Raw genomic sequence first — 12040 nt, forward strand, 5'->3', positions numbered from 1 at the left:
TAATTTCCCGGTCTCATCCTCTAAGGGACCTACGTTTGCCTTAGCCACCCTTTTTCTTTTTATATAACTGTAGAAACTCTTGCTATCTGTTTTTATATATTTTGCTAATTTATTTTCATAATCTCTCTTCTCGTTGTAATCCACTAACCAAACTGTGACCTTCCAATGCAAAGGGAAAGCTGTTGGGTAAAATGTGAAATCAAAGTGTCATTGTATATTTATTGTATATTATCATTGTGGACTCTGCTGACTCATCCTTATCAACGCGACCTGCCTTCCTCTTTAAGGACTAGGTTCCATACTAAGACTGTGATATCGCATCATCTCTTTTTTTCACCACTATAACTACATTTACAGACGTTGCTGTGAGGAGTTTGAGCGAGTTAGGGGGCGCCTAGCTGCTCTCCACACGTGTTCCGTAGAGCATCAGCAGCACTAAACCGCAGCTGCAAACAAGAAAACGAGAAGGAGAAACGTCCTCGCTAACTGTGATATTGAGCACCGTTAGTCAGCTCCAGTTCGACTAGCAGCCACCTTGGGATATAGGAGACAACTGCAGGGACAGCCCACTGAAAAGGAACAAAGCACAAGAACAGGAAGAGGGCCGCAGAGGAAACAACCCGTCAGTTTTCTCCATTCCGCCAGCAGGTTTGTACATTTCACATTTGCTGATTGTCTATTTCACCGAGCGCTCTCACCAGCAGCTAAAAGGAGCACAATGAACCTCTGACCGTCAGGACACGGTGAGCCCCAAAACAACACCGGCGTTTTTTTGATTGTAAGTTAATAGTTTCCTCTTTCAGCCGGTTTTTAAACTTCCAATGTTGTTACAGTAATTTCAGCTGCGATTCTCCTCTGACGAATTAAGTTTTAACACACAGTCTAATTTATTTGTTTAATCTTCTCATCGAAGCAGCGCAGTTAAATCCTTTACAGAATACAGAGGCATATCTTTTTCTTCCTGTTTTATTGTACAGTTTCCAGAAGCTACCGATGTGTTCAGCCCTTCATTAATAATTTGGAGTTTAAATGGTCGCTTTTCTGACAATCGGTGAGCATTGGTTTTTTATAGTCAATAGAAAATAGTTCAGTTTATGTCCAGTCTATTTCCCCCAACGCTGCTGACCTAAAGGGCTTATTAAGTAGCAGGAGCAGATTACCGACCGGCAAGGGTCGTGGAATAAGAAATCCTAACGGGTTTCAAGAAGGAACTAAATCAAAAGCAAAGTACTGCTGTTGCTGGAAATCTAAAATAAAAACAAAAAATGCTGAAAACGCTCAGCAAGTCAGGCAGCATCTGTGGAGAAAGAAACGGAGTTAACGTTTAAGGTTGATGACCCTTGGTCAGAACTGGGAGAAGTTGAAGATTAAACAGTTTTTAAGCAAGGGCAGCGAAAGAAAGAACAAAAGAGAAAGTCTCTGATCGGGTGGAGGACTGGAGTGATTAAATGACAAAAGGGATGATGGTGCAAGGCAAGGAGGGTGGTAATGGGACAAGTAAAGAAACAAAAGATGAGTCTAGAGGAGCTGTAAATGGCAACAGCAGAATCATTACCAGCACCTACTGTCTGAGAAAATGGGAGCAGTGGTTATGATCTGAAGTTATTGAAATCAATGTTCAGTCCGGAAGGTTATAAAGTACCTAATCGAAAGATGAGGAGCTGTTCCTCCAGCTTCTGTTGAGCTTCATCAGAACAGTGTAAAAGGCCGAGGTCAGAGTGGGAGTGGGACGGAGAATTAAAATGGCAATCGCCCTGCAGGTCAGGGTCACACTTGCGGACTGAGCGGAGGTGTTCAGCAAAGCGATCATCCAATCTGTGTTTGGTCTCCCCAATGTAGAGGAGACCGCATTGTGAGCAGCGAATACAGTATACTAAATTGAAAGAAGTACAAGTAAATCGCTGTTTCACCTGGAAGGAGTGTTTGGGGCCCTGGACAGTGGGAAGAGAGGAGGTGAAAGGGCAGGTGTTACATCTCCTCACACGGAAGGAAGGTGCCGTGGGGAGGAGAGCGGGTGTTGGGGGTGATGGAAGAGTGGACCAAGGTGTCGCAGAGGGAGCAGTCCCTTCGGAATGCTGAGAGGAGAGGGAAAATGTGTTTGGTGGTGGGATCGCGCTGGAGGTGGTGGAAATGGCGGAGGATGAAATGTTGAACATGGAGGCTGGTGGGGTGGAAGGTGAGGACAAGGGGGACCCTATCGTGGTTCTGGGAGGGAGGGGTAGGGGTAAGGGCAGAAGTGCAGGAAATGGGATAGACATGGTCGAGGGCCCTGTCAACTACAATGGAGGGGAATCCTCAGTTGAGGAAAAGGGATGACATATCAGAAGCACTGGGGAGGGGGGAAAGTGGTATCGTCAGAACAGATGTGACAGAGAAGGAGAAACTAGGAGAAGGGAATAGAGTCCTTACAGGAAGTGAGGCGGGAGGAAGTGTAATCAAGGTAGCTGCGGGAGTCGGTGGGCTTCTAGTAGATATTGATTGACAGCCTATCCCCAGAAATGAAGATGAAGATATAGAAACATAGAAGTCGAGAAAGGGAAGTGAAGAGTCGGAGATGGACCATGTGAAGGCGAAGGAAGGGTGGGAATTGGAAGCAAAGTTGATGAAATTTTCCAGTTCGGGGCGAGAACAGGAAACGGCATCGATACAGTCATTAATGTACCGGAAAAAGAGGTGAAGACGGAGTAGGACTGGAACAAGGAATGTTTCACATATCCTACAAAAAGACAGGCATTGCTAGGACCCATACAGGTTCCCATAGCGACACCTTTTACTTGCTGGAAGTGACTGGAGTCTTTTAGGAAAGGGAAATCGTGTTTGACAAATCTATTAGAGTTTTTTGAGGGCGTAATTGGCAGGGTAGATAAGGGGGAACCAGTGGATGTAGTATGTTTTGGATTTTCAAAAGGCATTCGATAAGATGCCACACAAGAAGTTGTTACATAAAATTAGGGCTCATGGGATTGGGGGTAATATATTAGCGTGGATTGAGGATTGGTTAACCGACAGAAAACAGAGAGTAGGGTTGTGGTTGTAACTAGTGGGGTACCACAAGGATGAGTGCTTGGGCCTCGGCTGTTTACAATCTATATCAATGACTTAGCTGAGAGGACTGAGTGTAATGTATCCAAATTTGCTGATGATATGAAGCTAGATGAGAAAGTAAGCTGTGAGGAGGATGCAAAGAGGCTGCAAATGGATATAGGACAGATTAAGTCAGAGGGCAAGAAGGGGCAGATGGAGTATAATGTGGGGAAATGTGAAATTATCCACTTTGGTAGGAAGAATAGAAAAACAAAATATTTTTTAAAAGGTGAGAGACTAAGAAATGTTGGTAGTCAAATGTTAGTAGTCCTTGTACATGAATGACAGAAAGTTGACATGCATGTACAGCAAGCAAGTAGGAAGGCAAATGGTATGTTAGCCTTTATTGCAAGGGGGTTGGCGTAGAAGAGTAAGGAGTACTTGCTGCAATTATATAGGGCTCTGATGAGACCACACCTGGAGTACTATGTACAGTTTTGGTCTCCTTATCTAAGGAAGGGTATTCTTGCTTTAGAGGCAGTGCAACGAAGGTTCACTAGATTCATTCCTGGGATGAGAGGGTTGTCCTGTGAGGGGGGATTGAGTAGAATGGGCCTATATTCTCTGGAGTTTAGATGAATGAGAGGTGATCTCTTTGAAATGTAAAAATTCTTAAAGGGCTTGACTGGGTAGATGCTGAGAGGCTGTTTCCCCTGGCTGGAGAGTCTAGAACTAGGGGTCATAGTCTCAAGATAAGGGGTCGGCCATTTAGGACTGAGATGAGGAATCATTTCTTCATTCAGAGGATTGTGAATCTTTGGAATTCTCTACCCCAGAGGACTGTACCTGCTCAGTCATTGAGTATGTTCAAGGCTGAGATCGATGGACATTTGGACACTAAGGGAATCAAGGGATATGGGGATAGGGTGGGAAAATGGAGTTGAGGTAGAAGATCAGCCATGATCTAATTGAATGGCGGAACAGGTTCGAGGGGCCGTATGGCCTATTCCTGCTCCTATTTCTTATGTTCTTATGTACCCTTATCTAATAAAAAATTTAAGGATCTCAGTCTTGAAAGCTTCAATTGACCCAGCATCCACAGCCTTTTGGGGGAGAAAGTTCCAGATTTCTATTACCCTTTGGGTGAAGAAGTGTTTCCCGATTTCACTCCTGAATGGACTAGCTCTATTTTAAGATTATGACCTCTTGTTCTGGATTCCCCCACCAGAGAAAATAGATTCTCAGTATCTACTCTATTGAATCCTTTTAACATTTTAAACATGTTGATTAGATCACCCCTCAATCTTCTGTACTCAAGGGAATACAAGCCAAGTTTATGCAAACTGTCCTCACAATTTAAGTCCTTAAGGCCCAATATCATTCTGATAGGTGTTCCAGCTGGTTACTACTTTTTCATCCATGTGAAGTGGTTGTGGGCGCATATCTGCACAAAAGTGGCAGCAAAATTTCCTAGTTGGGTCTCACTCTCAATCAGAACGCACCACCGCTAGGAGGTCATTACAAGTCATTTGGGCTTGAAACCATATGCCGTCCAAGTCCCGAGCTATGTGAAACCGGGTACTTTGGGGCACTTCATATATTTAATTCAGGGTCTTTTAATATATTGAGAAAGTGGACATTCCTGTCTGCGCCATGCTAACATTATAAATTGTCGGGAGCAGAATTCTATATGTACGCATACGTGCAGAGAAATCTGTTCTTGTGGGCAAAGTACAATTCACAGCCCACAATGTAACTCTGATGTTGCTATTTGCAGTAAAATTGCAACCTTAAAGATTCATTGGAATGTTGTTCAGCATGCAGAAAATCATGCTTACAATCAGACTCACTGCACTTACAGTTTGTGCGTTCAACTCAATCTGAATCGCATTTGCAATTTCAGTGCCTTTCTGATGCTTCCTTGATGCTATCTATGCTTGTCATCAATTGTTCAAGGTAAATATCAAATATGAGTGATATGCTGCTGTATACAGGTGTGTGTGTACAAAACATTGTAAAACATGGTAAACGTAATAAAAATTGAATTTTACTTACTTGGTCACCTTAAAACCATAACATCAATAATTTCCCAGGGGGGGAAAAAAATCATAAAACCAATTATCAAGAAAAATTGAACCATTCTCTATCAAAGAGAAAATAATCATCATTACACAATTATCATCGTCCGATCATTCCCATTACACAACAAAAAGAAAAGAAAAAATGCAATCCCGCCCCTCCAGAGAGATCCTCTTTCATTGTATGGCCTCATCTTTTCTATTTCTCAAATTCCACAAAAAATGATCTTGGATACTTTTAACAGATAACTTAATTACCAATTGCAATAAGAAAAATATCATCTGAAAAGCATATTTGTTATAGGGCTTCTTTATTGAATTAATAGTAAACCATGTCTATGCAGTGGTCCAAATCGCCAATCTGTAAAATGAGCCATATAATTTGTCATCTTCTAATACCTCTTGAGAATTCCTAAATATCTGGAAATAATAAGTCATTCTCCATCAAACCTTCTGAGCAAAGAAGAAGCCCCAAAAATGTGATCAAAAGGTCTCTTCCCTGCTACAGAAACAAAGGCCCTGATATTTACGGGGAGGCGGGGACGCGTGTCAGCGGCCAGCAAATCTGGAAATACCAGAAAGGCGTTGTCATTTTATTTTTCACTCCATTTCCTGCCCAGCAGCCGGCTAGATTGAAAGGCTGGCCAGCTCTTGGGTGGGAAAGCCTGTTGAACAAGGCTGCAGCTGGGAACTGGAGAGGAAGGAGGGGTGGGTGAGGGGGAGAGATCATGAGAGTGGGGTCAGCTGATTGCTGGGGAGGTCTGGATATCATGCAGGGGGTCGGCTGATCAAGTCAGGTTTGCTCGGGGGGCTGGGGGAAAGTACTCCTGCCCGTCAAATGGGGGAGGGCAAATTTTAGTGTGTTGAAAAGGGATCTTGCCCGGGTGGATTGGAATCAAAAACTGGTAGACAAAACAGTAATTGAACAATGGGAGGTCTTCAAGGAGGAGTTGGTTCGGGTACAGAGTATGCACATACTTATGAGGGGGAAAGGGAAGGGCATCCAAAGCTAGAGCTCCCTGGATGACTAAAGATACAGAGATTAAAATGAGCAGAAAAAGGAGGCTTATGACAAATGTAAGGTTCATAATACAGTGGAGAACCAGGCTGAATACAGGAAGTACAGAGGAGATCTAAAAAAGGGAATAAGAGAAGGGGCAAAGAGAGAGTATGAGAATAGATTAGCGGCTAACATAAAAGGGAATCCAAATGTCTTTTCTGAACATATAATTAATAAAAAGGTAGGCAAAGGAAAGGTGGGACCGATTAGGGACAAAGATGATCTTCTCATGGAGGCTGAGGTACTAAATGAACACTTTGCATCCATTTTCACTAGAGAAGAGGATGCTACCATTGTAGCAGTAAAGGAGGAGGTAGTAGTGATGTTGGATGGGATAAAAATAGATGAAGAGGAGGTACCTAAAAGATTGGCAGTACTCAAAGTCGAAAAGTCACCCGGTCCAGATGGGATGCATCCTAGGTTACTAAGAGAAACAAGGGTGGAAATTGCGGAGGTTCTGGTCACAATCTTCCAATCATCCTTAGATATGGGGATGGTGCCGGAGGATTGCAAATGTTACACCCCGTTCAAAAAGAGGGAGGGTGATAAACCCAACAATTACATGCCAGTCAGCCTAATGTTGATGGTGGGGAAACTTTTAGAGGCAGTAATCTGGGACAAAATTAATTGGCACTTTCAAAGGTATGGGCTAATAAATGAAAGTCAGCATGGATTTGTTAAAGGAAAATTGTGTTGAATAACTTGATTGAGTTCTTTGATGAGGTTGTGCGGTTGATGTGTATATGGACTTTCAAAAGGCATTTGATAAAGTACCACATAATAGAATTGTTAGCAAAATTAAAGCCCATGGGATTAAAGGGACAGTAGCAGCGTGGATACAAAATTGGCTAGGGGACAGAAAGCAGAGAGTAGTGGTGAACAGTTGTTTTTCAGACTGGAGGAAAGTATACAGTGGTCAGTTTTAGAACCACTGCTCTTTTTTGATATATATTAATGACCTGGACTTGGATATAATTTCAAAGTTTGCAGATGATACAAAACTCGGAAATGTAGTAAACAATGTGCAGGATAGTAACAGACTTCAGGAGGGCATAGATAGAGTGGTGAAATGGGCAGACACATGGCAGATGAAATTTAACGCTGTGAAGTGATGCATTTTGGTAGGAAGAATGAGGAGAGGCAATATAAACGAAATTGTACAATTTTTAAAGGGGGTGCAGGAGCAGAGAAACCTGGGGGTGCACATACACAATTCTTTGAAGGTGGCAGTACAAGTTGAGAAGGCTTTTTTAAAAAAAAAAGCACCAATGGGATCCTCGGCTATATTAATAGAGGCATAGAGTACAAAAGGAAGGAATCAAAAGCAAAATACTGCGGATGCTGGTAATCTGAAATAAAAACAGAAAATGCTGGAAATACTCAGCAGGTTAAGCAGCATCTGTGCAGAAAGAAACAGAGTTAATGACCTTTCATCAGAACAAAAGCAAGGATGTTATGCTAAACCTTTTATAAAACACTGTTTAGGCCTCAGCTGGAGTATTGTGTTCAAATCTCGGCACCACACTTTAACTGGGGGAGGGGAAGTTGTTCAGGCAGAGACTGAACATCAGGTAACTGACAGTGTATATAATGATGCACATGGGTATATATCTCCTGGGGATGGTTTTACACCAATTGCCAGAATTTGAAGCTGCTGACTTTGGTGCCAACTTATACTGCACATTTTGCTTTGACATGAAGCTGAACCTGCCTCATATTGACACAAAAGCAATGATTTTAGATTTGGGGCTCCATAAAGGAGTGGATTTGAGGCATAATTGCGTCGAAATTTGGTTGAATAAGCTGTGCTTGATCTTTGTCTATTTTAAACATTTCAGGTGCAGGAAAATCCCACCAGGAATAAAGGGAGCTTCATTACAATATGATGATGTGTGGAATAGACATCATTTATATCAACACGATTTCCTAGCCTATACTGATTCTGTGAATCAGCACATTGTAGATTTGGGTAGTGGACTCCTCTGTTGAAGGATGTTTGGCATCATCTATAATGGCTGCTGCAACCTTTGCTCTGAAAGAATCCTTTTAAAAGGTCATTTGAGGGCTAGGTTCCTGGTCTCATCAGCTGAGGATAGATATGAGCTGGCCCTCCAGACAGCAGGTTCCTGCCTCTCCTCTGCCACCACCATCCTGATGCTGTTCACTTGTCCTCTATCACCCAGTGTACACTCAACTTCTCAAAATCTCCTAGGGCGGATATCTCTGAACTGATGTTTGGGAGGGTTAGACTGAGTGCTACTGCATATTATGAGCCGCTATCCTGTTCGATGTTGCTGATTCATAACTCTGCTTCAACTTCATGTGGCACAGCTAGAGAAAGAGAAGAACCTGTGTTTGTAGAGGCCTTCCGATGTGACTTTCAGTAGAATGAGTGACATGGAATTATGCTCCTATGTATGATTTGGTGCCAGAAAGTGAGTGAATAGACTAGAGAAGGAGACGTTTAGTACAAAATCTGAGCAGGGCCCAGGCCTCCTATTTCCCCAGGCCTCCTATTTCCCCAGGTCCGTTCCCTGAAAGATTTCCAGAGCTGATTCCTTATTGTGAAGGAGTTTATATAGTTTCAGAATCCAATTTAAATCATGTGTGTGCCCCTTTCATGCCTACATTACAACAGTGACTACACTTCACAAAAGGTATTTCATTGGCTGTAAAGCACTTTGGGATGCCCTGAAGTCATGAAGGGTGCTATATAAATGCAAGTCTTTCTTTCTATTCTATTTTTTTTTTCTGTCAAACAATTCATTCATGCAATGCATTGATGTTGTAGGTTAATGCCTTTCCTTTTAAATTGCATGACTTACTTAATCTCAGTGGACTGTTGCTAAATGCTTTAAGTGGTAAACAACATTGTTATTTGACCACTTAACAACAAATTTGATATCTGACTGGATTTATAGTGGTCGAACATGTTTATCACATTGTTTTGCTCAGCTAAAATCAGGCCGGGTGATTTAGATGATGAAAAATTTGAAAAGATGATGGGAAGTGTGTGCATATGTTTAAAACATTACTAGTAGATCTCCCAGTGGCGATGCTCATTGTTTGAAAATTCACTTTTGTAAGGTTTTGCTAGAGTTTGGGACAAACAAATCAAACTGCTCCTATAGTTCTGATTACAGGCACATTAACTCAATAAATACATTCTGTTTCTTTTAAATGTAAGTTGCTTAACTCAAATTATCTGATTCAATTTTTTTGAGCATCAAATTCTCACTGTTAGTTGTATTGCTTGATTCAAATTATTGGATAATGCATCTCGGTGCAAAAACAATCTCAAATTATCAGGAGTAGACTGGAAGATTGAGGTCAAACTGGCTCTGTCCTTCTGAACTGCCAGTACTGCTGACTTCTATGGGTTTAAAAAAAATTATTCAAACTAGTCAATCTCCGGTGGCATTGCACATGGGAAGTCAAGACAATGTTTGGCCTTCAAGTGAAGTGGGGTTAGAGGCCGGGGGTAATTAGATCCGTCCTGGCTTTCCTTAATTAATCCACACTTGTCCATGTGACTGTTAATTTTGTCCTGGATTATCGTTTCTAAAAGTTTCCCCACCACCGAGGTTAAACTGACTGGCCTACAGTTGCTGGGTTTATTCTTACACCCTTTTTTGAACAAGGGTGTAACATTTGCAATTCACCAGTCCTCTGGCACCACCCCCGTATCTAAGGATGTTTGGAAGATTATGGCCAGTACCTCTGCAGTTTCCACCCTTCCCTCAGCAACCTGGGATGCATCCCATCCGGACCGGGTGACTTATCTACTTTAAAGTACAGCCAGCCTTTCTAGTACCTCCTCTTTATCAATTTTTCGCCCATCCAGTATCTCAACTTTTTCCTCTTTTACTGTGACTTTGGCAGCATCTTCTTCCTTGGTAAAGACCGATGCAAAGTACTCATTTAGTACCTTGGCCATGCCCTCTGCCTCCATAAGTAGGTCTTTTTGGTCCCTAATTGGCCCTAGCTCTCTTACTACCTGTTTACTATTTATATGCCTATATATCCTTTTTATAATATGGAGACCAGAACTGTGCACAGTACTCAAAGTGTGGTCTAACCAAGATTCTATACAAGTTTAACCAGACAGAGAAAAAGGAAGAATTATTGATGTGAAAAAAAATTCAAAATGCGTTTTGAGCGATTTGTGTGCTTCCAAATTGCCAGATTGTGCAATCATGAGCTTACCCATTTATGAATGTGGATATCGGAATTTAGAACAGGGAAAAAGTTGGCACAAAGTATGACGAAATATGACAACAGAAAGTCAAATGAGTTTTTAGTGGAGATTTTATTGCACATGGGAAGTCAAGACAATGTTTGGCCTTCAAGTGAAGTGGGGTTAGAGGCCAGGGATAATTAGATCCGTCCTGAACCTATTTAAAAATTATAGGTTAATACCTCTAGTAAATTAGCTGAGAGCAATTTCAGGTAAACATGTTAGGGCTCATTCTGCATTTCGAGTGGAATGTGCAGCCCCTGGTTTTTATCCATTAAATTTAATCCATGGAAAATAATAGGCTGTGTGCACCCATGAATTTTCATCATGTTGCCTGTATCTGCTGTTCTCCACTATAAGTGTGGAATTGGCCTTTTAAAATATTTGTCCATTATTTTGCTAACATGTAATTTCAGAACCTATGATTATGAAAATGCAAACTCCTGGAATAAGAGATGAAATAAAAAGAAATTAACCAAAGCACATTATATGTTCATTAATCTCATTGCTGTTTGAGGACCCTTGCTATGCACAAATTGGCTGTTATATCACAGCAGTGACTATACTTCAGAAGTCTTCATTGGCTGTGAAGTGCTTTGGCATGTCCTGAGGTTGTGAAAGGTGCTAAATAAATGCAAATGATTTCTTTCTTTTAGAAAGTATTGCTAAAAGATATGTCAAGATGAAGTGGAACACACTTAAACTATAATAACTTGAATAAGATAAGTATATACCCAAGAAAAATAAATGTAAATTAAATGGAAGGCCACAAAAATAGATGAAAGTAGGAAAAAAAACACCAAAGACTAGAAAAATAGGAGAACTGTGAGGAATACATTTACTAAACACTTTGAAAGGGATATTAGATATAAAAAGGCCAAAGATGAATATAGTAAAGGATGTTAAGCACAATATTAATTTTATTCTAGTTTGATAACAGTAAAACAGTGGTTGGAAAAGATATTTGAATTCTAAGAGATAAAAGTGACCTTGAAACTGAAGAAGATGAAATTGATGAAGTATTAAATAAATACTAAGAGATGGATCACCCTTGGCCTTGCGTATGAGTTGGAACATGGTCTCGGGTGTTGAATTTGGTGCTGCAATCACTAGTCCATCGCCAATATAGTAAATTTATGGATGCGATATATAATATGATTGATACAAGGTATTATGATACCTTACTGATACTGAAAGATACAGGCCTTACAGAAATAATATTTGTTACAAAATTTGCTTAAGATCTGGGTAAATTTGGTAATCTACAATATCATTAGGTTTAGAGCAGTTATGGAAAGGACAGGGAAAAATTAAATATGAAAATACTCAACTGGTGGAGGGCTAATTTCAGTGAGTTGAAAAGGGATCTAGCCCAGGTGGATTGGAATCAAAGATTGGCAGGTAAAACAGCAAATGAGCAATGGGAGGCCTTCAAAGAGGAGATAGTTCGGGAACAGAATAGGCACGTTCCTCTGAGGGGGAAAGGGAAGGGCATCCAAAGCTAGAGCTCCCTGGATGACTAAAGATACAGAGATTAAAATGAGCAGAAAAAGGAGGCTTATGATAAATGTCAGGTTCATAATTCAATAGAGAACAAAACTGAATACAAAAAGCATGCAGGAGAACTGAAAAAGAAAATGA

The 12040-nt window shown here is 41.1% G+C and overlaps 1 protein-coding gene across 2 annotated transcripts in view; it reads left to right on the forward strand.

The window, feature by feature from the left end:
- The first annotated feature begins 388 nt into the window (after positions 1-388).
- Positions 389-12040, forward strand: part of LOC137320515 (beta-1,3-galactosyl-O-glycosyl-glycoprotein beta-1,6-N-acetylglucosaminyltransferase-like) — an 80212-nt gene continuing 68560 nt past the window's right edge. The window contains exon 1 of one of the 2 annotated variants that reach the window (XM_067982202.1): positions 389-648. The gene's annotated coding sequence lies outside the window, so the exon portion shown is untranslated. Of the gene's footprint in view, positions 649-688; positions 779-12040 lie in introns of those variants that run through there. The other variant, XM_067982203.1, reaches the window with a different exon arrangement.

Source organism: Heptranchias perlo, chromosome 4, assembly GCF_035084215.1.
Source record: "Heptranchias perlo isolate sHepPer1 chromosome 4, sHepPer1.hap1, whole genome shotgun sequence".
Lineage (NCBI taxonomy): Eukaryota > Metazoa > Chordata > Chondrichthyes > Hexanchiformes > Hexanchidae > Heptranchias > Heptranchias perlo.